The sequence below is a fragment of the Podarcis muralis genome, chromosome 4, assembly GCF_964188315.1.
Source record: "Podarcis muralis chromosome 4, rPodMur119.hap1.1, whole genome shotgun sequence".
NCBI classification, from domain to species: Eukaryota; Metazoa; Chordata; class Lepidosauria; order Squamata; family Lacertidae; genus Podarcis; species Podarcis muralis.
In genome coordinates this window covers 46,457,555-46,483,865 of record NC_135658.1, presented here as the reverse complement: position 1 = coordinate 46,483,865, position 26,311 = coordinate 46,457,555, and the positions used below count along the sequence as shown (strand labels likewise).

General features: G+C 42.6%; 1 pseudogene; it reads right to left on the bottom strand.

The window, feature by feature from the left end:
* Positions 1-238: 238 nt before the first annotated feature.
* On the bottom strand, positions 239-17,770 carry LOC114595480 (histone chaperone asf1b-B pseudogene; annotated as a pseudogene).
* Between the last annotated feature and the right edge of the window lie 8,541 nt (positions 17,771-26,311).

Sequence of the window (26,311 nt, the reverse complement as noted above, 5' to 3'; positions counted from 1 at the left end):
AAGAAGGCACCCACTATGCTAGATTCCCAGGAAATGGGTGCTCAAAATAACAAGGAAGCTCCCATTGCTAAGTCTTCTGGAGACCTGGAACAAAGGAGGGAAACACAGGGTTCTTCTTTATGCAGCTAGACTAGGTTCCTGTCAAGGGTCAGAGGATCCAAGGAGCAATGAAGAAATACTATGACAGAACAGAGCTGTAGATCTGTTACAAACCCCAACACGAAAAGAACACTGAATTGTCAATCTCCGTAGACGTATCAGTTGCTTCATTATCCCAAATCCCTGCTACATCGCCCACAAAAACTTGTCAGCTGCTCTTCACTGCGCAGGGTCCGCAACATTATTTTGTTTGGATCACATACAGTCCATGGAATTCTCTGGTTGCAGACCCATGGAATGGACCAAGCATTTGATGTAGGCACAGCTAGGAGGCAGGAAGCTATCAGGTTCTGGGTCTACATTTTCAATATTGTCCATCTGGTCTCTAGGACCATCCCAATTGATGTGGAAATGGGTGACTCTGAGGTTGGATATTCCTCTGTAGCTGGGAGAAGTCTGGCTTGAGGGGTGGGTTTTCTCTTAGCTCAGGATCCATATATTCATTGTTGACGCAGTATCCAATGCGGATGAATTCTTGGCCCAGATAGGTACAAGTGATAAGTATTACTGTAAGTCCCACAGCATCACTTTCAGGGATTAGATCAGGGTTGGGGGCATTGGCTTCAAACACAGACATAGGCCTCCCAGCTGGAACAGGTCCCACCAGCACTGAGTCAAGAACTTGGTCATATTCCTCACTGTCTGCAGAGCTCACATAGATGATCTTCCACTCCAAATTGTGAGGCAACGCCTCCCAGCACTCAAATTGCACCTGGAAGCAGAGCGGGTGGCTGGGTTCTCCAGCAACGAAACTCCCAGGACACCCGCGCCATGACAGATTTCTCCCCCCCCCCCCGCCCACCTGCCTGCTTCCTTCTCCCTCCATAGGGAAGGTTTTTTTAAATGTTTAATGTTATGTTTTTATATATGTTGGAATTCATCTTTTGTTGTCGGATATATCGGTCTTTATGCCTCTGTGCTTTTATGTTTGTACATACTTTATGGGCTAATAGCCGTAAGTAAGTAAGTAAGTAAGTAAGTAAATAAATAAATAAATATATGTTGGAAGCTGCTCAGAGTTGCTATGGGGGAACCCAGTAAGATGTGTAGTGTATAAACAGTAAAATTATCATTATGGAATGTGATGTCCCTGTTTTCATTGGAGAGATGTTGGAGGGTATGTAACTCATAACATTTACTGGCTTACTGGCTGGAGAAGCAGGAGGGTGAGGGGTGAGACTACAGCCACGGAACTTTTCTCAATTTGGGCACAACCCGCTATTAGTGTGGAAAGGAAAACCCTGCGCATTCTAATGACAGTGACATGTGACCAAAAGTGCAAACAATCAGCTACCAACATCTTTAAAATGTTGGATCAAACAGCAACTACACCACTGTAAGTGGTAAGTGCAGAAAGGCCCCAATCAGGGCTTATTTTCCAGCAGGAACTCGCCTCTCAGATGGGCACCACTGCCATTATAAGAGAACAAGGGAGGCCCACATGGCGAGTTCCGGCACCTCTTTTTCTAGAAAAATAGCACTGGCTCTAATATACAAAACTGCAGTATATTACAAAGAAACATAGCTCAGTAACAGAGCACCAACCACAATCAGAAGGTCCCAGGTTCAGTTCCCAGCATCTCTAGGTAGGTCTGGAAATCACTCCTACCTGAAACCTTGGAGAGTTGCTGCTGATCAATGGAGACAATACTGAACCAGATCGATCGATGGCCTGATTTGATATGAGACAAATTCTTCTGTTAGGAAAATGTGCTTGCAAAAATGTGGATATTAGGAGAAATCCACAGTAAAATGCTGAAAAATTAATTTGAGGACTTTAAAAATAAAAGCAATCTGATGCACGAAAATGGTAAACCTATCTTAATTGGAAAAATGCTCAACTGATATTGACAGATTTGTCTGTCCCTAATGTTGAGGAAGCATTAACTATTAGAAATTGTAACATCTTCATACTATGAGCCATATATAATTTATTTTGAAACAGCAGAGAAATGTATTCAGGCCCTACATTTAGAAAACAGATCCCAAAGCTTATATACATTGTCAAATCGGGATAAAGGTTTACATCTAATGCAAAACAATGCTCATTTGTAGTCAAACCCACAATTTAGAGACTTAAGAAAAATAGATCAGATGTATTTAAAATAAACATCAAGAAGTGTTATTTTATTTTAAGGAATTGTATGGCTTTGTAGGCCTTATGCCCCAAGGTGTTAGTCCAGTATTTTCAAACATTCCTTAGGATATATTTCATCAAATCCTAGAGTCCTGCAAATCCTTTGGAAATCCTTTAGAGGATGTAGTTATTTATTTCTTTGAGAAATATCATAACTTCTGGAATCAAACCGTAAGAGCTTTTTGTTCAGAAAACAGAGAATATTTGGTGAAGATATTTTGTAAATCTGCAGGGTCTGGATGCACAAACATATAAGCAATGGTCCAGTCTTTCATATATCTTCAACCCTGCCCAGTCTTAGTGCTGAGGACATACCTAGATGGTGATCCTTTCTTTTATACTCCAGAGCATTTTTCTGTATTGTAGCAAAGGCTAGAGTTGGTCCACCTGATGTTGACTATGCTAAGTCCTTCCTCTTGAGTCCAGTTCCTCAGTGGCTGGGAGAAGAGATATGATAGACCTTCAGTATCAGGGAGATTTTTTAAATACTCAAATTTTCTTTTTTACACTGTAAATTAAATTGAAAGTCTCTTGTCAACACAAAATGGAATATTTTATGTTCTCGTTAAAGAAAGTAAATTAATAAACATAGTCATGCTTTGAGTACACATTAGTTCTAAAGAGTATGACCTAGTCTGTATCTAGCCTGGTTCATTTTGAACATTTCTGATTTACTGTTCCTTTCTGAATATAGTTAAAAGTATTCATTCACCCCCCAAAGTGTGAGACGTAACATATCATATGCTACAAAAGTCAGAGACTTTGCCAGCACCATGCTTTCCTCAGAACCTTTAAGTCTGTTTTCACCCTGGAGGTTTGAACAAAACTTTGGAGCTTTTGTGCCATATACAAATGTTGTCAATAAAACACATAGGAATCTTAAACTAATGTAGATTGTAGCCAGTACAGGATTTCTATTTGCATTGTTTCACAGGCTTCACATGACATCCAATTACATTTTTTGTAACATTACATTTCATAACCATTCCGTTTATTTATTTTATTTATTAAATTTATATGCCACCCTTTATCCAGGGATCACAGGGCAGTTTACAGTATAAAAACACTAAGATAAATACATTTATTTGGAAAATGAAATAGCATTAATGTAATCCATGTGCAGATTGCTTAATTAAAGGATGGTATAGCAGTGTTAAATTTGAATGTTAAAAACTACAAGTGCTTTTGAAAGTTTTCTCTAACGCAGCACAGATTGCCAATGCATTACAGGTGATACTAGTGATATCTAAGATATTCAAATTACTCAAAATACAATAAGACAAGTGAAAAAACTGGATTAATTTGAATTAGTTGGTGAAACTCACCTGATAAATGTGCCCTGATTACCATGGGGACATTTAGTCCCTGTCATTTTCTGTTGTTCTGGCTCGAATCCTTTTCAAGTGCAGTCAGACATGCAGCACAGAATATTTTTTTTCCATAAGCCACTGAAGCCAGTAAGAGTGTGAGCAACTTTGATATGAGTGGGGAAAGGGTCAGTGACTGCTAAGCTCGAACAGCCTGATAAGAATATTAAATCTAACATTTATCCCCAATGAGTGTCTGATGAGCCATACCTTGCTCTGCTGACAAGAGTTCACTAAAAACACATTATGATAATCACTGCAGTGTTCTAGCAAAAGCTGAGGGACCAGATCACAACAAAAGGGACGACCCCATTATGTTGTTCACCAGGCAAGTACATTATTAGAATGAAAGCTTTTTGCCTATTTACAAACAAGTCATTAGAATTGGTAATCATCATTCCAACAAATGTTCGTTGAAGAAAAATTAGTATTTTCCTTTCTCCACATCACTGATTCCCACTAGATTCTTCGCATTACTGTTAAGCAGTAACTGGTTATGAATACAATCTAGTCCTTTGAATACTTGGATTATATTTCCTGAGTAAAATTACTCATTGCCTTGTTTCAGTTCAGTATTCATGTCACAGCATTAACATTCTGATATGAAATCATAATGTGGCCTTGGGATTTTATTTGAGTTTTTTTGGTTTGTTTCATTTCTATCTGCGGGAAAGGAAATAGGCTAGGTCACATCAGAGCCCATTTAGATTAATTATAATGACTCACTGATAATGTGCCACGTTTATACAGTTGGGATTCAACACTTCTGGGACATGTTTCTGTTGGGAAACTGCCAGGGAGATATTGTCCATCATGGCCCCAAGCCGGCTGCCGGACGTCCATCGATCTCCCGTAGCCAGGCAGATCCAGCAGTTAGCGACACGAAGCCTCAGAAACGGATTGCCACATTCCAGGCTTGTGCACACTGTTTATCAGCAGAAACCACAGCCAGAAAGCTTGCACCGCAGAAGAGCATAATTTACAGACTTTATTTAGCGTTGAACAGAACAAAGGAAAAACATGACCGTTCTGAGTCAGTGACTCCGACCGACTTAAATCGAAAGGAAAACAGCAAACATAAACATCCTGTGAACAGGACATGCGCAGACTCTGTGACTCTCAAAGCCTGCTCCCTTTTAAGGTGGAACGGAAATATCCCAACATCCTCCCCCTTTCCGTGTAACCTGTAGTACCTGTGGTTCAACCCAATTGCAACCTCTGTACGTAAACCTTAAGTTGTTCTCTGTTAACAACCTTAGACAACAGATCAGCAGGAATTTCATTTCCTGCCATGTAGGACACCCGAATCAGTCCTTTCTGAATACACTCTCTTGCACGATGTAGCTTAATCTGCAAGTATTTGGTTCTCTGCTTGCAACTCTCTGAGTTCAGCAAAGCCAAACATGATCTATTGTCTTGGTACACTTGTATAGGACATTTCACAGAAACCCCGATGTCCTTAAACAGTTGCATCAACCATTCACAATCCATGAGTGAAAATGACAGAGCATTGAGTTCTGCTTCACAGGAACTTAGGCTCACTGTCGTCTGCTTCTTGCACAACCAGTCAAACAGGCAGTGGTTGTACATGTAGCATACTCCAGAAGTGCTTGTACCATCTGTGGTGTCACTTCCAAAACTTGCATCTGCAAAGATTTCAAGACCTCCAGTCTTCTGACTGGTGAACCTCAGCCTGTAGTGCATAGTCCCTTTCAAATAGCGGGCTATGCGCTTCAGAGCTTTCCAATCCTGAACCGTAGGATTGTTGGCATGTCTGCTAAGCAGATTACAGCTTACAGCTATGTCAGGTCTTGAACATCTGGCAATGAAATTCAGCTTGCCTAGAACACATCTGTACAGCGTTGTGTCGGAAAACGCTTCAGCAGTACTATCTACCTGGTAACCTGTCACCATCGGTGTGTCTGCTGGGTTTGCATCAACCAAATTCAACCTGGTTAATACATCAGCAATTTTCTGTGTTTGGTGTACCAGAAAATTACCTGCTTGGTCCTTCTCCACCTGCAGAGAAAGATAGTTGGATATCTCACCAAGATCCTTCATGTCAAAGTGCTCCTTCAGCTGAGCTAGGGTGCTTTGATAGAAAGCCTGATTCTTCCAAAACATCAGAAGATCATCAACAAAACATAAACAATACAGTTTGTTTTGCCCCTCCTCCTTGACAAACACACATGGATCAGCTTTGCCCTGGTGAAAACCTAGAGAAAGCAACGTTTCAGTGAGTTTTGTGTTCCAACACCTAGCACTCTGCTTGAGACCATATAAGGATTTCCGCAGTTTACAGACCATTCCCTTCTGTATCTGCATCCCGTCAGGTGGAAGCATAAACAGCTCCTCGTTCAAAATCCCGTACAAAAAAGCTGTATTAATGTCATGATGGGAAACATGCAGTTTCTCCTCCGCAGCTATCTTGAGCATCAGCCGAATGCTCTCATATTTGACGGTGGGTGAGTAGGTCTCGTGGTAATCCTGTCCTGGTACCTGTGAAAAACCTCTGGCAACCAATCTGGCTTTGTGTCTGACAACCTTGCCATTTTGGTCTGTCTTGGCCTTGAAGACCCATTTGCTGCCAACCAGTCTCATACCTGGGACTACCGGTACCAGCTCCCAAGTTTGGTTCCTGTTCAAGGAATCAACTTCAGCCTTCATGGCATTAAGCCAAGGCTCAGCATCTTTAGAGGTTAACTCCTGAACCTCTTTGAAGCTTGAAGGTTCCCACACCTTCTCTGAGCTACTAAGAACAGCAGTTGCAGTCTTAGCAAACTCATCAGCAAATCTCTTAGGAGGTCTGCCTTTGGTCGCCCTTTCAGACCTACGTACTAGACGCAAGTCTTCTGGACTCATCTCCTCTTTCTTAGGAGAAAAATGACCAATGGTGAACAGTGGTTCTTCCAGTTCATTGTCAGACGCATCAGATGGTCTGACTGAGGCCTTTGCACTCTTGTAGTCTGCTGTGTCATCACTCTCACTGACATCAGCAGCAGCGCCGCCCACTGAACTGGAACCCGAACTCTGATCATCATCATCATCATCATCATCATCATCCTCATCCTCAGTTTCCTCAGCTTTCTCAGCATGATCTGCTTTCTTCACATCACCCTCATCCGCCTCTGGGTAACTCTGGAAAATTCCCACATTTTCCCCCCACTTAGGATTGTACTCAACACTCCTTGTGAACTTTATGGATTTAGAGTCAGTCATCCATACCCTGTATGCACCTTTTTCGTACCCCATGAACAAACCATGTGCCCCACGCTTCCCAAGCTTGTTGGTTTGTGGGGTGCGTACCCACATGTCAGAACCAAAAATTCTCATGTGTTTGGTGTTGGGTTTCTTGCCAAACATCTTCTCATAGGGGGTACAACCAATGGGTGATGACAATCTGCGATTAACGGTATAAACTACCGTCGACAGAGCTTCCCCCCAAAACTTATCAGGGAGGTTGGCATCATGCAACAAGGTTTTCATTCCTTGCAGCAACGTTTGATTTGCTCGCTCCGCAAGCCCATTCATCCATGGCGATCTAGGCGTTGACATGTCATGCTGGATTCCCTTCTCAGTCAGGAAAGCTTCAAACTGCTGAGAAGTGAACTCCCCGCCGCGATCGGTAAACAGACAGCCGATACGTTTACCGTGAGCATTCTCCAGCCAAGCACAGAATGCTTTGAACCTAGGAAACGCTTGCGATTTCTGCTCGAGCATAAACACATGAATGTACCTAGAAAAAGAATCAATTAGAACCATGAAGAACCTTGCTCCTCCCAAAGAGGGCGCAAGAGGACCAACCAGGTCTGCATGAACTAGCTGGTAGGGTTTGGAAGCCTGCCTGCTAGACTCTTTGCCTTTTGGAGCAACCTTCACCTTGTTCTCTGCACAAGATACACATTTCATGTGATACTTACAAGGTTTGATGTTCAAACCTTCAACCAATCCAGGCATCTTGGCCAGCGCCTGCCAAGACATGTGACAAAATCTTCGATGTGCATCATGAATGCATCCTGCATGAAGAACCTTGTTAGTTTGTGCAACACAACAAGAATCAGCATTAGACACAACAGCATTGTCATCATAAGTTATACAGAATAAACCATCTATAAACTTTGCATGCAAAATGTCCTCTTTGCCTTTTCTGATGACACAGACGCTCCTCTTGAAGGATATCTCAAAGCCACGCCCAGTCAGCTGTGGGACGCTAAGCAAATTGTCCGCAGCTCCAGGAACATACAGTACATTACTGATGGTTGTATGCAAACTTGCAAGTTTCACAGTCCCTTCTCCTGCAATTTGCAACGTCCTTCCATCAGCCAGGTGGATCTCTCCTTCTTGAGGCGAGAAGGAGATAAACAGGTGCTTATCCTTTGAAAGATGGCGGCTCGCACCAGAGTCCACAATAAACCTGGCTTTAGCCTTTGGAGCAGTCTTTGCAGCAAGCAAAACCTTGTTTTCCACCGGCGTGGGCTTTTGCAGCTTGCCCCCCTGCTCCTGGCCATGAGACTTGCCTTTAGCCTTTGGTGAAGCAGTGCCAGCTAACAAAGCCTTGTTTTCCACTGGCGTGGGCTCTTCACCCCCCTTCTGCTTCGGGCCATCTGCAGGCATCTGTCTTTGTTTACCTCTGGCCTTCCGGCCTCTGCAAAGGCGATGACCTTGGTTCCCATGAGAAACAGAGCTCTCAGCTGCCGTCTCCTTGGCTCCCCCTGGAGGCTGGAATGCTGCCTGGGATGACATCACAGTCTGCTCCCCCTGCAGCTTGCAACCGGTGCCCTCAGCATCCCTGCATTCACTCGCATTCTGGGAAACAGCCAGGACCTCCGATGCAGTCAAACTCTGGGCATTACAACTCTGAGCTGGGATGACTGGCATGTGGGCTATCTTCAAAGCATTCCACATCTTACGTGCCGTCACGTTGCCAGCAAGCGTAGCAATTTCCTCCAGAGAGACGGATAAGACTATTATGTCAATGGCCCTCGAATTCTGGGCCTCCCATTTCTCTGTCAGAGGATCTGGGGGGGCTTGAGACACAGTATGCCAGACTCCATACTGACGCAGCAAACTCTCACACCATTTTGCCCAGGTCTGATAATTGTGCCGATTTAACTTTGGGCACTCAGTGGCCTCTGAAGCTTCAAAAGCGTGGAAAAACTCCATTCCAGCTTTTACTTGAGCCGTGAGCCTTTATGCCTTCAAAGACTCCTTATCGTGGCAGCTCATTAATCACGATGCCTTTTGGCTCGGCTCCCAGGCCAATTAAGCCTTCCGGAGTTCATAGGCTCCGTCCGAGGTAAAACAGAAAAGCCTCCCTTTCTTTCGCTTTTCCCACGTACCTCTCAAACGCAGTCTGTTGCAGCTTTACTCTCCTGTAGGTGCTGTGAATCTGGGCCCATAACCTTGTTGTTGGGAAACTGCCAGGGAGATATTGTCCATCATGGCTCCAAGCTGGCTGCCGGACGTCCATCGATCTCCCGTAGCCAGGCAGATCCAGCAGTTAGCGACACGAAGCCTCAGAAACGGATTGCCACATTCCAGGCTTGTGCACACTGTTTATCAGCAGAAACCACAGCCAGAAAGCTTGCACCGCAGAAGAGCATAATTTACAGACTTTATTTAGCGTTGAACAGAACAAAGGAAAAACATGACCGTTCTGAGTCAGTGACTCCGACCGACTTAAATCGAAAGGAAAACAGCAAACATAAACATCCTGTGAACAGGACATGCGCAGACTCTGTGACTCTCAAAGCCTGCTCCCTTTTAAGGTGGAACGGAAATATCCCAACAGTTTCATTGGTTCTCCCTGCTATGTAGGTAGAGGTGAATAAAAATAACAGCTCCTTTCCAGAGAATGGCAAAGGCTTATTGGCATAAGGAATTCAAGTAATAAAGAACAGAACTTGACTACACCTTTTCAGACAGATTGAGATCACGACTACCTGGACCAACTTAAATTTTAACAACAAGTTATGTGTTGGTTTAGCTCAACCTCCTTGTTTTTCAACAGTGATGTTTACATAGATTAACATATGAGCAATAATGCAGCCTCAGGACTGGAAATATATTTAACAGCCAGCATCTTTTAGAAGAAAATTATTTCAGATTCTAGATTTTAGCAGCAAATCATTAGCCTTTAGTAAGGGAAGCAATTTGGATTTTAGATATCTAGAGCCTAAGCTATGTGGGACAAAATTGACAGTGAAATAAAATATCTAAAATCTACTCAACATCATTTTTTACATACATACAAAGTATTTTAGAAATCTATATATTTTGCTTCTGTTCTTTCTGAAATATATTCTGACAACCCTGGCTTCTGCAAGCCACTCTGTAGTTTTAGCCCAGTGGAATGATTTCATTCTGCAGTCCACCCAAATGCAGCATGGTGGGATAGGGCAGTTTCAGCTACTCCTAACTCCCCCCCCCCCGGCTGATTGTGTTCATTCAGTTTCTCCTTGTGCTGAATAGCCTTTTCCATATATACAGTTGGTTCATGCTACCTCAATTATTGCATCAGTCCAATATCTCTACTACCTAAAGAAGCCAGGATTAAATGCTGAAACACCACAGCCTCCAGAATCATTGTATGGAATGTCTCTCTATTCTTTTATTTGAGTTTGGATCAGGCCCAGGTAGGATGGAGCATGCAATGCAAATATCGTCTTGCTGCACCACTACAGAACTCATTACTCATGCATTATGCATTCAGGCATTATGTCAGCTCAGAGAATGGAAATTCAACAGAGAGACCATTTTTCTTTCCGGTGTTTTCTGTTCCTTTTATTCAATACCATCAATACATTTCTCTTTTTTGGCTCGTTGCCTTTTAGCCAAAAGGCTAAACCTTCTGTCCTTTCTCCTTTCTTCGACTACCTTGCAGTGGATGCCTAATGACATATGCTTGCTTTTATAGCTAATAGTTTATGCAGGGAGCAATAGGTTTGATTCTTGACCCTTTTGCTGAATTCTTAGTATGCCTCAGTCATCACAATTAAATGTCTGAAGGCAGTGGGGAGGATACCCTGCCGCACTGGAGACTGAAAACAAGCCACTGCCTACCAAAAATCAAAAGGTAAATGTCTCATGGACAATCTCTGACACACAACCCCCCCCCCCCATATGTTGCTACAGGGAAATCACAGGTTGTAGATATTGAGGCGAAATGTGGTATAAATAATAATAATAATAATAATAATAATAATAATAATAATAATAATTTATTATTTATACCCCGCCCATCTGGCTGGGCCTCCCCAGCCACTCTGGGCGGCTTCCATAAAAACAAAAAATACAGTAAAATATCACACGTTAAAAACTTCCCTGAACAGGGCTGCCTTAAGATGTCTTCTGAATGTCAGGTAGTTCTTTATCGCTTTGACATCTGCTGGAAGGGCGTTCCACAGGGCGGGCGCCACTACCGAGAAGGCCCTCTGCCTGGTTCCCTGTAGCTTTGCTTCTCGCAATGAGGGAACCGCCAGAAGGCCCTCGGTGCTGGACCTCAGCGTCCGGGCAGAATGATGGGGGTGGAGATGCTCCTTCAGGTATACTGGACCAAGGCCGTTTAGGGTCAGCACCAACACTTTGAATTGTGCTTGGAAACGTACTGGGAGCCAATGTAGGTCTTTCAAGACCGGTGTTATATGGTCTCGGCGGCCGCCCCCAGTCACCAATCTAGCTGCCGCATTCTGGATTAGTTGTAGTTTCCGAGTCACCTTCAAAGGTAGCCCCACGTAGAGTGTATTGCAGTAGTCCAAGCGGGAGATAACCAAAGCATGCACCACTCTGGCGAGACAGTCCGCAGGCAGATAGGGTCTCAGCCTACGTACCAGATGGAGCTGGTAAACAGCTGCCCTGGACACAGATTTGACCTGTGCCTCCATGGACAGCTGTGAGTCCAAAATGACTCCCAGGCTGCGCACCTGGTCCTTCAGGGGCACAGTTACCCCATTCAGGACCAGGGAATCCTCCACACCTGCCCGCCTCCTGTCCCCCAAAAACAGTACTTCTGTCTTGTCAGGATTCAACCTCAATCTGTTAGCCGCCATCCATCCTCCAACCGCCTCCAGACACTCACACAGGACCTTCACCACCCTCACTGGTTCTGATTTAAAAGAGAGGTAGAGCTGGGTATCATCCGCATACTGATGAACACCCAGCCCAAACCTCCTGATGATCTCTCCCAGCGGCTGCATGTAAATGTTGAAAAGCATGGGGGAGAGGACAGAACCCTGAGGCACCCCACAAGTGAGAGCCCAGGGGTCTGAACACTCATCCCCCACCACCACTTTCTGAACACGGCCCAGGAGGAAGGAGCGGAACCACTGTATGACAGTGCCTCCAGCTCCCAGCCCCTGAAGACGGTCCAGAAGGATGTTATGGTCGATGGTATCAAACGCCGCTGAGAGATCCAGCAGAACTAGGAAACAGCTCTCACCTTTGTCCCTAGCCCGCTGGAGATCATCAACCAGTGCGACCAAGGCAGCTTCAGTCCCATGATGAGGCCTGAATCCCGACTGGAAGGGATCCAAATGGTCCGCTTCTTCCAGGCATGCCTGGAGTTGTTCGGCAACCGCTCACTCAATGACCTTGCCCAAGAATGGAAGATTTGAGACTGGGCGATAATGGGCCATCGTGGCCGCATCTAAAGATGGTTTTTTAAGAAGCGGTTTAATAACCGCCTCTTTCAGCGGGTCTGGGAAGGCTCCCTCATGGAGGGAAGCATTCACCACCCCACGAAGCCCATCGCCCAGTCCTTCCCGGCTAGCTTTTATAAGCCAGGATGGGTAAGGATCCAGGAGACAGATGGTTGGTTTCACTCGTCCAAGCAGCCTGTCCACATCCTCGGAGGTAACAGATTGGAATTGATCCCACTCAACTTGACTAGACAGAACTCTAGCACTCTCCCGCCCCGGCCCTGCTCCCATGGTGGAGTCTACTTCTTCCCGAATCTGAGTGATTTTATCTGCAAAAAACTTTGCAAAATCATTGCAGGAGAACATGTGGCCCGTACTGGGCCCCGATGTTGCAGGTGGTTCCGCTAAATTGTAAACCACCTGAAAAAGTCTCCTGCTGCTGTTTTCTGCAGATGCAATAGAGGCGGTGAAGAAATTCTTCTTTGCCGTCGCTATCGCCACTTGGTAGGCTCGACGTTGAGCTCTAACCTGTGTCCGGTCAGATTCGGAATGAGTTATCCGCCACCGGCGCTCTAGCCGTCTCAACGATTGTTTCATTGCCCTCAGATCCGTGGAAAACCACGGGGCTGTCCGGGCTCCATGCAACCGGAGAGAGCGCTTCGGAGCCAAACAGTCAATAGCCCTGGTTAACTCCACATTCCAGCGGGCCACCAGGGAATCAGCTGAAAGGCCATCAACATGGGATAAAGCATCCCCTACCACTCTCTGGAAACCATTTGGATCCATTAAGTGGCGGGGGCGGACCATCCGAATTGGTCCCACCTCCCTGCAGAGGGGATGGGTCACAGAGAAGTCCAGTTGCACCAGGAAGTGATCTGACCATGGCACTTCTTTCATTTCGCTTTTACTTAGTGTCAGATCATCAACATCCATAGAGGTAAACACCAGGTCCAATGCATGTTCGTAGCTATGGGTTGGGCCAGACTTATTCAGGGACAGCCCCATGGAGGCCATGCATTCCACGAAGTCCCGAGCGGCCCCTTGTAAGGTCGTGTCGGCATGGATGTTAAAATCCCCTAGGACGACCAAGCTAGGTCTCCAGGAGAACATCCGCCACGACCTGAAGCAGCTCGGGCAGGGAATCCTTGGTGCAGTGGGGAGGTCGGTACACCAAAAGGAATCCTGTACTGCCCCTATTGCCCAACTTCCAGAACATGCACTCGGAAAACCGGGTCTTCCCAATAGGACGCCTGGTGCAAACTAATGAGTTCCTAAAAATCACTGCAACCCCCCCTCCCCGCCCACATGACCTGGGTTGCTCTGCGTAAGAGAAACCTGGTGGACAAGCAGCGGCAAGGACAGGCCCATCTGCTTCGTCCAACCAAGTCTCTGTTACACATGCCAGGTCAAGTCCTCCATCCATGATCAAGTCATGGATGGCAGTGGTCTTATGAATCATTGACCTGGCATTGCACAGCAGCACCTTCAGGTCATGTGGGTATCCCTTGCTGATTCTAGTATCCATCCGGTCAGGACCAGACCCGGAGGCAGGAATGGTCCTCAGACAACGACTAAACCTGCCCCCTCTGTAATGACATGGTCTAGTCTTAGTGTAACTCCTCCTCCCACCCGTGATCACTGAGATCGGTTGCCCCAGTGCATCCCCCCCTGTGGAACATGCCCCAGCCATTTTGTGGCCCATAGAAAATTATGGGTTTTTTTTTCTTCAGGGGCAAGAAAGAGAAACTTTGTCCCTACAGGAAAGGTTCTCCTTAGTGCTGTTTCTTCAGTCTTTCACAAGGAATATTATTTTAATATGGTGGTGGTAGTATATTATGCCCCAGCCATTTCTCATAAGAGTGCTACATTGGAGACATAGATGAGCATGCCAAAGCAGCTGACAATGTGCCTACTCTTTCTGCTACAAAGGACAAAATCTGTGCACCTTATACCTTGTGGTAGGATGCTTCAGCACGATCCAAAGAAACCAGGGTATGAACTGTGGCGCATAGTTAATTTGCAAATGAAAGCACCAACTGCAAGTGATGAGAAAGACCTGTGATTGGATTTTCCAATGCTTTCACTTTCAGTAAAAGGAGCCTCCCCCTACCTCTCATTTTAGATCTGGTGCTTACTTATATAATTAAGAAGACTTGTAAATGTTTTTGAATTAACAGTGTGCAGTTCACTTGAACTGTTTTTCCTAATTAACTTGCTTGGTTGCACATGATTTGAATAATGAAGTTTAAGCCTTCCACTCCACCCCTCAGTCCCATTTCTCCAACTTAAATCTCTCCATCCCCAAAATTGGTATTAGCTGTGGAGCAAGGGGTGGCGGCAGAGAGACAGGTATGCCATGGGTGCTAACGTTTCCTCCCCTCCAACTAAAATCCCTCACCTGGAATGTATATGTGAGACATAACTCGGGTAACCAGCACAATTTTATTAAAATATCAAAGATCTGAGAGTGAAATCAAGCTAGGAAACTGCAGGCAGCCTAAGATGGTGAAGGTATGAGGGAAACCTCCTGGCCCTTTACCTGACACCAGGGCACAAGGTCTGATGATTCACTGATCTGGTATCATTCATTGCCTTCTTACTTAAAATATAAGCCAATATATGGGCAGTTTGGGTGTGAGTGTGGGTGTGAGGGGAGCGGGAGGCCATTATCTTCTAACAATTCAAATAAAACTGCATGTATTTGCATCAAAACTTGTTGAACATAGGGGTTACTTTAAGTACCAATAAATTATCATGTGTGTATCCTGAGAAAGACACCTATAAACTACAGGAAAGATATTCTGATGATTTAAGAACTCCCTTTCTTTGAATGAGAATTACAGTGTCTGTTAGTGAGCAAGACAATTCCCAAATAAAATGCAACTTTATCCCAAAGTCAGTAGCTCTGCCCTAAACCTAATAAGATTATTTGTGTATAAACTTCTTAATTTGCTTCCCTATTTATCGGCTATTTCCACTGTTCCTATAACATTGCATTTCCACAGTTAATTCATCATGCTATAAAATAAATCAAAGCACTAAACAAGAAACATAAAATATTCTAACTTTCTATCACATCTGTTTAATGGAATATTTCAGTATCCTTAAGAGAATACGTTGTCTCTTTCATTGAGTTATAGAGAGCGCAAGAGAAAGATTGACCTAGTTCATAACTCCTTTTCCAAGGAAGTCAGCATCTAGAAGCTCATGAGCAAGGCAAATAAATAGGTGACGTCACCTGCTGCTCTCTGCCCCTCTCTGCCTCTGTATTCAGATATTCTACTTTTGTCTATGGAGGCTCCACTTGGCATTTGGCTAGATCGAACAAGAATGAGTTTCTGTAATCTTTTTTCAAGCACACCTCCATGATCTTCACACACTGAATGTTTGGAGACCAAGAGTGGGATTGCACATATCTCTGTTCCCCAGTTCATTCATTCATTCAATCAATCAATCAATCTAGAAGGTGCACATATGCTATGTGCGCAGGACTTTTTTCACATGGATGACCTTAACAGGAGGTTAGAGACATTCATGGAAGATACAGCTATCAAAAACTACTGCCTCCAGAACCAAAGGCTGCATGACTCTGTGTACCAGTTGCCAGGGAGAACAAGTGGATAGTGCTGCTGTGTTCATTTCCTTCTTGTGAGGTCCCATCAGCATCTGGTTGGCTGCTGTGAGAACAGGACACTGGACTAGATGGATCTTTCTTCAGATTCCGTAGAGCTTTACTTATGATGGACGTTTTAGGCCAACAAATATCTGAAGGGCCATAGGTTCCTCATTCCTTGTATAGAGTATCTGGATATTCTCTTTTCCTTTTAAATAGAGGGTTTCTGAACAAAACATTCAAGTACACTTTGTTCTGGTTTGCTAGATCCTTACTAGCTCACTTTCCCAGACAAAATGTAGCCTTTTGAGCCAAGGTATTCATAAGGGGACACAGAAAATGACAGCAGAATACTGATCTCTGTCAACAAGCATCCTTTAGTGACTGCCGGCACAAAATATTAAAGCGAATTGTCAGCATATTCCTCTTCAGCTGATGGTAATCACTGGTCATATATACATTCCCATACTTTTTCAATTCCTCTGGAAAGATTTTATGGTAGAAAACATCTGTACTTTCTTTGACTTCTAATCTCTCCTTATTAAAACATGGATACACAACTCAGCAAGCTATTGTGAACTGTGTTTTACCCTGTTTACATCTCATGAGCCTAATGGGATAAGAAAAAGTAACTTTCTGTTTGGGCAAAACAAAAAGATGGGCTTCAGAATGCCGTGAGCAGTAAAACTACATATCTGAATCTAAAGTAGGTCAAGTCCAGATCTATCAGAGATCCAAAAAAGAAAGATTGCAGAGTCCCAATATTTAGCTAAAGTCTTTCTTTAAAACACAGAAATGTTTAAAATGTAACTGGAAATTCTTTGGCTTTACATTTGGGGACATCTATTCTTTTTTTGGAGCCTTACCCAAGGCAAAGTAATCCAAGCAAGGCAGTTGACTTACACAAGATGTCAAGTTCTACAGAGTTTGTGTGCCAGAATGCTAGAAGATCTGATTTGTGCCCTTTCTCTAGGGAACAGATATGCTATGCTGAACTGAAACAGGGGGTAGGTGCTGGATAGGTATAAGAAGGAAAGAAGCGAAAGGATTAACATTAGCATTCAAACAAATAACTCTGTGCATTGGTTCCAAGCAACAGATTGTTCCCCTCTTTTTTCAGTGGGGTCATTTTAGCTCCATCACATCTGTCAGTGTTTATGCTGAGCAAATAATAAAGAACAAAGGAAATGTAGACCCATCTGCAGTCAATTATTCCATGTTTTTCAGACCTATTCCATTTCTATAGGATCACCCACATGTTGTACAGCCAAAAACTAAATTATCATTACTAAGAATGCATTAACTCCAAAAGATCAATTGCTCAGTTTACCATGGTCATACAATTTCAGACATGTGTAATAGCTTTGTATCTTCTTTATGAGATGGTGTCTTTAATTAAGGCAGTAGTAACTTTCACAGAAATGCCCAAGTGTTTCAAAAATTCTTACTCTGTACCAATGAAATACTAATTGTCGTGCCATTTATTTTATACCCTGAGTTAGCTTCGTAACAGCAGTTTCTGCTTCAGTTTGGTTCCTTTTGAGTTCTTGCACAGAGAATGACACAGAACAAAGAAATAGGAAAACAGTGCTAGGGCTGAAATAATTTTAAAAAATTATGTTGGCTAGTTCACTAAGCTGGCGGAAAAGCCAAATATCCATTAACCTTTTATCTAAGGGACATCAGTCCTCTATAACTTTAGTCATCTATGTCTGTAGTTACAAGCTTTAACTCATTAAACCACAGAAGTATTCTGAGATTACTGAATTTCAGATGTATTCTTGGCTAAATATGCACATATAGCTGCTATCAGGGAAGAAAAGGATACTTACTGCCCTTTGCTTAGCTTAAGTATCATTACGCCATGTGTTGGCCACAGCAAGATTTAGACCTCCATCATCAGCACCTATGTAATATGTGCAATCTGTGCTTTTCAGACTACCAGATAATTATTTCCCTTTGTCAGGCAAAGAGATATTTTACACTGCCATAAAAACCTTTATTCTCAGAAGATCAGTTTCACACACAAGGCAATAATCACAATCATTTTATTCTTTCAGTTCTATTAAGATTAAAAATATTATCAAGCTGCATAAACAGACTTTGCAGCACTCTCTATTTTCAGCCTAATTTACTTTTTAATTAGAAAGCAAAACAGTTCGTCAGAAGAATGAGGTAATTTCTGGCCACAATAAAAACATTTGGCATCTGTTTTGATAAAACTTTATACTAATATTGTCAGCATGGCAGCTCAAAAGAATGTTTTGGGCTAATACACCCTGCTTTTATACTACCATCATACAGCAATACTTGTACTTTTCTACAACTGGGGCGAACAGGTCAGTAAGCTATTCGTTTCATAAACTGAACTTTAAAGATTATGCATGAAGATATGATATACTGAAACCCGTAAAAGCAGCAGTACAACAGACCAGTTCAATCTACAATTTACTGCTTTCGTTGAAATAGTTCCCACATATTGTAGAATATATCAATAAATTACACTTTAAACTGAACAGCTGAACACGTAGCATTGGCAAGAGCATTCCAGACACTTGAGGAAAATCAACTGTACAGACTGAAACAGGTTTAATGGTTATGCCTCTTTCTAGGCTGCGTAGGTATTTTATTCCTGAGAGGGAGGCTGCTTCAGATCTTTAACAAAATTCTCACCAAAACTACAATGTTAACAGATCTGATCATGTGTCTATCCTCATATATATGGTGAAAACATGTGCACGCATTTGCATGCATTCTTGGAAATACGGCACTAGGAATCTTTATTCTAGGGATGGCTTGCCACAATGGTTCCAACTACAAATTTAGAAATGTCAATACTGTCATGCTTACTTGGGGGAATTAACAAGAACCAACAAATGTCAACAGGAATATAAATGAAATGTATATTTAAACAAACTGTTGGGCAGTAGGTAAAATAGGTCAGCAGCTTGGAGTGCCAATATAATAGTAAAAAGAAACCTAGCAAGGCAGTTGGTTGTTACAAGTTACACAGGGTACTTAACCCGTGTTTCTTTGACCATAAGCTTACACTTAAACAGTTCCTATCATGGACATGGAGACAGAGGCAGAGATATTGCCTTATGTGGAGTGGGTGCGGGTGCTACAGAACCTGTAGAATTATAGTGGAAGCTTTAAATGCACTGGCAGGGATGGGGAGCTCAAATGCAAATGACTGAAGTTGGAAGACAGTGAGGTTAGGGAAGTGAGAAATGTAGAGGCAGGAGGGAGATGTGATATGCTAATAATTACTTTTCCAGAGGAAGACAGAGTAAAGCAAAAATACAGTGGTACCTCGGGTTACATACGCTTCAGGTTACACACTCCGCTAACCCAGAAATAGTGCTTCAGGTTAAGAACTTTGCTTCAGGATAAGAACAGAAATTGGGCTCCGGCGGTGCGGCAGCAGCAGGAGGCCCCATTAGCTAAAGTGGTGCTTCAGGTTAAGAACAGTTTCAGGTTAAGTACGGACCTCCAGAACGAATTAAGTACTTAACCCGAGTACTTAACCACTATATTTCCTTAATTTCACCATGACATGACTTCAGGGCTCCATGTAGCAAATTGGCTAAATTGGAGAGACTGAGAAAACAGAAGTTTCTTCTGTTTTTCTGAAAGGAGTCCTGTAACCAAAACAAACAAGCCCTTGTAAGGAGCCCCTGAACCAAAGTCCAGTTTCTACTCTAGGTTCCTTAGAACCCTCATACCAAGTTTCCTGTTGGGAAAAACACTGGCTTGTCCTTCTTGCAAGGGTCTTGATTAACATGAAGAAAACAGAAAACATGGTTAAAGGGCATGGTGACAGGGAAGAAGAGGCAACAAAAAGGGATTTAGCTAAGTTGAAGATGTCTGGCTCCTGCAGGCATCTACATGGTATAATACCATCCCACCATCTCACTCTCCCATGGTATAATACCATCCCACCATCTCACTCATCCCACTCTCCAAGCAGGGAGACACTACAGGGCTTCCAGCACTTACCGAGGGTTTAGTTTCCTCAGGATGAAGGTCAGCAGAGGCTGTGCTGCTTTTAGGATATATGGTTTTATTTACACAAATATACAACCCAAGCATAGGATGGAGGGGCTCATAGCAGTAACACTCCCAAAGATATTGCTTCTCCATTAGTCACAGCTTTGGATCTAGCACACAGCAAAACAGGTCTCTCTGTCTGAAGCGTCTAGCCTTTTGCTCTCCCACACACAACTGTCTAGTCCAGCCCCACTTTGACCTGTGGTTCCCCATTACTTAGCTGTAGGTATTGCAACCTAGCTCATTCTCTGAGAGGCTGATCAGGGCACTTAAGTGGTCAGCTAAGACCAATATCTTAGATAGAAACTTGTATGAATGGTTCAGCAACCTCCTCTACCGGATTCTAACCCTCCTTGGATACAAGGCACCAATAACTGGAAGGGATTCAGGGCATCATCCAGACTGACACCCTCCCAACCTCACAAGAATGCCAATATTGTAATGTAGGTAACACCCACAAAATAATGTGATAAAGCTATCTGCCCTCAAATATCAAGCTGGTCTCTTGCTTGTAGTCAAGTACATTTAGGGCGCCCCCTGCTGGGAAATATAGTTGGAAGACAGGAAACAAGAAGAGAAAGAAATGTTAAAGAGGAGGGTTGGCTGGAATATCCAAGACCAGAGTTTCCCAAAGTGGGTTTCTATCAGACAACTTTTATACTTCCTTATGTATCTGTTGAAAATAGATTTCTCTGTACATATATTATTTTGTAAGATCTCTTTCAAAAGGTTATATTATCTTTTATATTCAAAGTAGGATTTCTAAATAACCCTTTATTGGGATTCAGTGCCTGGATAACATCTAAACATTTTACGTCAGTGGAATATTTGATGAAGGGATTTTGAATTTCCAGAGCTAGAAGGTCTTTCCCCTGTTCTCAGTATATAGTTTTAAACTGCTTGATCATTTTGTTGATCTCACTAAAGCTTTTTATAATGGTCCCATAAAAATGTAAATGCCATGTGTTCTATCTGTTTAAGAGAAAAGAAAATTTAGATTTTGATGGATATAAGCACTTGTCTTTTGGGAACTGGGGCAACCCCACAATTTCCTTTCACAAAGGTCACACAATTGCCATCTACTGTGAAAAGGTCATGACCAATGTGGCCCTCCAACACAGAATATATACACACACATGCATGCACATATTTCCATTCCAGAGTTCATTTCTCATTGCCAATATATAGACTGAATTGCCTAATAGGTGCAGATTCTAAATACTTTTTACCACGATATGTGGTTTTCTCCACAATTGTTTCCCCAATAACTGTGCATGAGAAGTCAGTTGTTGATTGAGTAAGTGTTTTATGCTTATATCCTTAGGAAAGATATATATGGCACTAAACTCAAAATGAATATTCTGTGGCCTGAAAAACTATTGCTATCTTACTTGATGTGATACAATGCTGTCCAGTAGTAATAGGTATTTATCACTTTGAGAAAAGAAGCGGGGCGGGTGGGCAGTAATCTCTACTTGCATTTAAACTGCGGCAAATATGGACTACAGCCACAAAAGTCCTCAATTTACACTAAATGTATATCTTCAAGTGTCAAATCTCTGCACTGCACTGCTCCATGAAATACAAATGTAATAGTTAAATGTCAAAAGAAAACACTAAATAGAAATACTGCCACTTCAGCAAGATAAGTAAATGGGTTCAGGCATGTTTTTGAAGTTAGTGAAGCAATAACTCCATGACCTAAAGCATTCAGTATCCCAGTCTGGTGAGCAGTCAACGTCTCCGACAGGAAGAAATGCGAAATTTGGAAAGCTGATGAGAAAAATGCACATGTTCATGCACTATCAGCACAAAGTTATTTAGCACAATTGCTCCTGTAATTGCAGTACATTGCAAATGTTCAGTGTTCAATGGTCCTCGAAACTCAAACTTCCAATTGGTTGATGATGGGTTGTGCTAGTAGTGAACACTGAACTGTGAAGTATTAAATTCTGGAATTTTCAGCCTGAAATCTGTTCCCCACCTCCAAGTCTACTGTTCTTTTTCTGTGGGTGTATATTGCTGTCCTCCCTTATCTTCTTTTACCTGAGGAATCTACAGTTAAATATGAGTTCCAGTGTCTAAACTCATATATCTGAACTGATGGCTGGAGTGCTTTTCACTTACATATTATACTAAAACCTTACAGAGCCTTATTCTTCATTACGGAAAGCATCTTATCCAACAGAAAAATCAGTGTTTATATAGGAGTAAATCAGGTGAAGACTACCCAAAATCTTACAGTTTTACTGAAGCGGATGAACAGTAAGAATAACTCCCTTACAGCTTGAATGACAGAACATATCATGTACAAAACACACAAAAATAAACACCCACCTTTTTTGCAGCATCATTTGTGATGGGGGGGGGGAATCCTTCTAAGTAATATACTGGCACTGTGGAATATTATCTCAATTTATGGCTGCCAGCAGGCAAAAGCAAAAAGTGACTTAAAGGAAAAGGAGGCAAGCCCTCCACTACCTGGCAGTCATATCAGTAAGTGCATAATGGTATGTTATACTTCCATTGGTGAGTGGATGCATTTTGCAACACAACTAAATACAAAGCCTCAAGGAGAAGGATAGCCTCAAATGAAAACAAAGTTCCATTTTCTGCAAATCAAATATATTTTGCTCCAGCTGACAGATTTCAGTGGAAATACTCAAACTACCAAGAGCATGGGTAGGCAAACTAAGGCCCAGGGGCTGGATCTGGCCCAATCACCTTCTTAATCCAGCCCACGGACGGTCTGGCATGAGTAGAATGTGTGATTTTATTTAAAATGCATCGCTAGGTTATTTGCAGGGCAAAGGATTGCGTTCATTTTTTTCCTTCAAAATATAGTCCGGCCCCCCACAAGGTCTGAGGGACAGTAGACCGGCCCCCTGCTGAAAAAGTTTGCTGACCCCTGACCATAGCTGTCAACCTTCCCTTTTTTGCGGGAAATTCCCTTATTCCAGCACCGTTTCCCGCTGCTCCCCTCTGCTATCACGGATTGTTAGATATCCCGTAGACTGTTCCCGGGACAGGTGAGGCTGCTGATCCCTTATTTTCGAGGCTGCTGATCCCTTATTTTCAAATCTGAAAGTTGACAGCTATGCCCCTGACCAAGAGGAATATGCCTGTTATTATGCCTGAAATACCAATGTATTGCATGATGCTTAGGTTAATGGCTTAATACAACTGAAAAATTAGAAATGTACTCAGGTCTTGCTAACCACATGCTATTTATCCAAAAATTCACTTATGCAGACATTAAAAAATATGCCAGAACCTCACCATATGCTCCACAGATTCATTAAACTGATCTCTCAACTTCCTTACTTCCTTGAATATTTCTGCTTTGCTGGTTGGCAGCAGCCATTTTGAGGCAGAAACCACAGAGAGAGGGAGGGAGATTGGACAAATCAGAGAGCAGGAGAGACTGGACAAATCAGGGAGTAAAAGTTCAGAGAAATCAGGGGTTTTTTTTTACTTTGTCTCTCTTTTGCTGATTGGTTGTAGCCATTTCAGGAAGAAACCATGATTGAGGGTCCAGCAAACTTGTTTTCTCCCTGCTCTGGAGGACAGGACCCAAAGCAATGGCTTCAAGTTACAACAAAGGAGAATCTGATTAAACACCAGGAAGAACTTTCTTACGGTAAGAGCTGTTTGACAGTGGTACAGACTCACTTGGAAGTGGGTGGACTCTTCTTCCTTGGAAGTTTTTAAGCAGAGTTTGGGTGGCCATGTGTCCTGCAGGGATGCTTTAGTTGAGATTCCTGCATTGCAGGGGGTTAAATGAGATGACCCTCAAGGTCCCTTCCAACTCTAGAGTTCTAAGATTCTTTGATTCTATGATTCTAAATACATGTCAAAAATAGTGATAAACCAACAAGCCCTGTTGGAGCAGAATCCCTATTAAATGTTTCCAATGGTTTCTTGCATATTAATGATCTTAGCATATTGAACATGCCTGGTTATCTCTCTCTCTCTCTCTCTCTCTCTCTCTCTCTCTCTCTTTCTTCTTCTTCTTCTTAAGTTTATATATTCTACTACTTTTTGAATACTGATCTTTATCCTTGGTTATTTTTGTATGATAGTGAAATCTTATCTATATGATACTGCTGTTTTTGTATAACTGTACTCTACAATTTATACCTGTGTAGTTAAAGGTAAATAATGCATTAATAGATCCAGTTGGTGGAAGTGACTGGGGAACAGCATACAGAAATATATGGCTACCTAACTGGATCCTTTTGTGTTAACGACCTTTCCCTGACTATTTTTAGAAATCCAGTGCATCCATATTCTTGCCAACCACACTGTTGCAAACTGACATCCATATATGGGTCCATAATAATGCATCCCAAGGACCATTTTCCTCCGACATATTTGGGTGGACTGTTTTATACTACTAGCTCCCTCCACATATACAAATGTTTCATTTCCCTCTCAACTTTTTGTTATTGTTCCTTCTGACCAAGAGCAATTATTCCATTTAAATAGTATCATTGTATTTACCAGATAATGGCAAAGAGTATTATATTCCTCTTACATTACATATCCTTCCTTTGCATGGTGCATGGCAGTAATGGAGACAAATTAATGCTATTCTTTTACTGAAATTGACAAGGCTAGCTTTATTATTATTATTTATTGAATTTATATACCACCCTATACCCAGAGGTCTCAGGGAAGTTCACATAATAAAATCAAAATATAAAACTACAAAATACATAATGAAAATAAAAACAACCCAATAAGCCCCCCCCCAAAAAAAAACCCCCACCACATTTTAAAAGGGCAAGTGTGTGGATCTGGTCTGCGACTACTGGCTCCAGAATCTTGCTCAGGAAAGGGAGATTAGCCTTGTTTCTATAGTTTATTGTTCTAGTGTTATTTTGAAGTATCATAGAGACAAAGAAAAAGTAAAATTAAATTTGAAAATTGAGTCAACACAACAAATCTGAAATAAAGAGAAGGTAGGAATTTAAATCTAAAAGGCCATAATACAGTGCACCAGGTAAACACTTAAATTCAATTGAATTCAAAGGAGTTTTAAGCATGGCTAACCCCATGCTAGATCGTGGCATTTATCTATATTTAATGTGAAGCAAATAGGATAGCAAGCTGCACTGGCAAGTGGGTCAATACTATTTAAAAATATGACTTGTTGGTTGTGAATTTTTACAGGGCTAAGAGTTATATATTGTAAGCTCTAGCATTTATTTTGACATAAAATGGGAGTTGCTGGGTAAAATATCAACAGTAGTCAGGTCAGGAACCTGAGAGAACTACTGCTGATCAGAGTGGACTGTCCTAAGCATTGGTCTATCTTCCCCAGTCTGAGTATAAAATATATCTTCCTGTATACATCAATATGTATGGCTGTCATTGCACAGTCCCCACTGAAGGATTTGTAGTGAGTGCTGTATCACAATCCTGGATTTGCATAATGCCAGGGTGGGATTCAAAAGCAAAAGAGAAGGCAGGTTACAGTGGTACCTCAGGTTACATACGCTTCAGGTTACAGACTCCATTAACCCAGAAATATTACCTCAGGTTAAGAACTTTGCTTCAGGATGAGAACAGAAATCGTGCTCTTGCAGCGCGGCAGCAGCAGGAGGCCCCATTAGCTAAAGTGGTGCTTCAGGTTAAGAACAGTTTCAGGTTAAGTACGGACCTCCGGAACGAATTAAGTACTTAACCCAAGGTACCACTGTATACAAAACCAGTGGCCATGGCATTGGAGCCAGAAGGGAGTGACAATGAGAGGGGGGAAGTGGTGGTTTAAAGGAACAGTAGAAATTTGAGTAATGCAGGGATGGATCTTAGCATGTGACGGGTGGCTTTAATGACAGAGGTCTGAGTAAAGTACTGTGGGATATTTGAGGATTTTGCATATTTCTCTGTCATATATGAGGCAGCTGAGAATTGGAAGATGGAGACTTCAGTACAGTGAGAAGTGAGAGACAATGAAAGGGAGGGAAAGTGGCTGTTTTAAACAGCAGTAGTTTGAATAAAGCAGGGGTGGAAGGACACAGAGGCAAATGGTGGTTTTAAACCACAACAGAGGTTCCCAAGATTGTTGTTGTTGTTGTTGTTTAGTCGTTTAGTCGTGTCCAACTCTTCGTGACCCCATGGACCAGAGCACGCCAGGCACCTCTGTCCTCCACTACTTCCCGCAGTTTGGTCAAACTCATGCTGGTAACCTCAAAAACACTATCCAGCCATCTCGTCCTCTGTCTCCCCCTTCTCCTTGTGCCCTCCATCTTTCCCAGCATCAGTGTCTTCTCCAGGGAGTCTTCTCTTCTCATGAGGTGGCCAAAGTACTGGAGCCTCAGCTTCATGATCTGTCCTTCCAGTT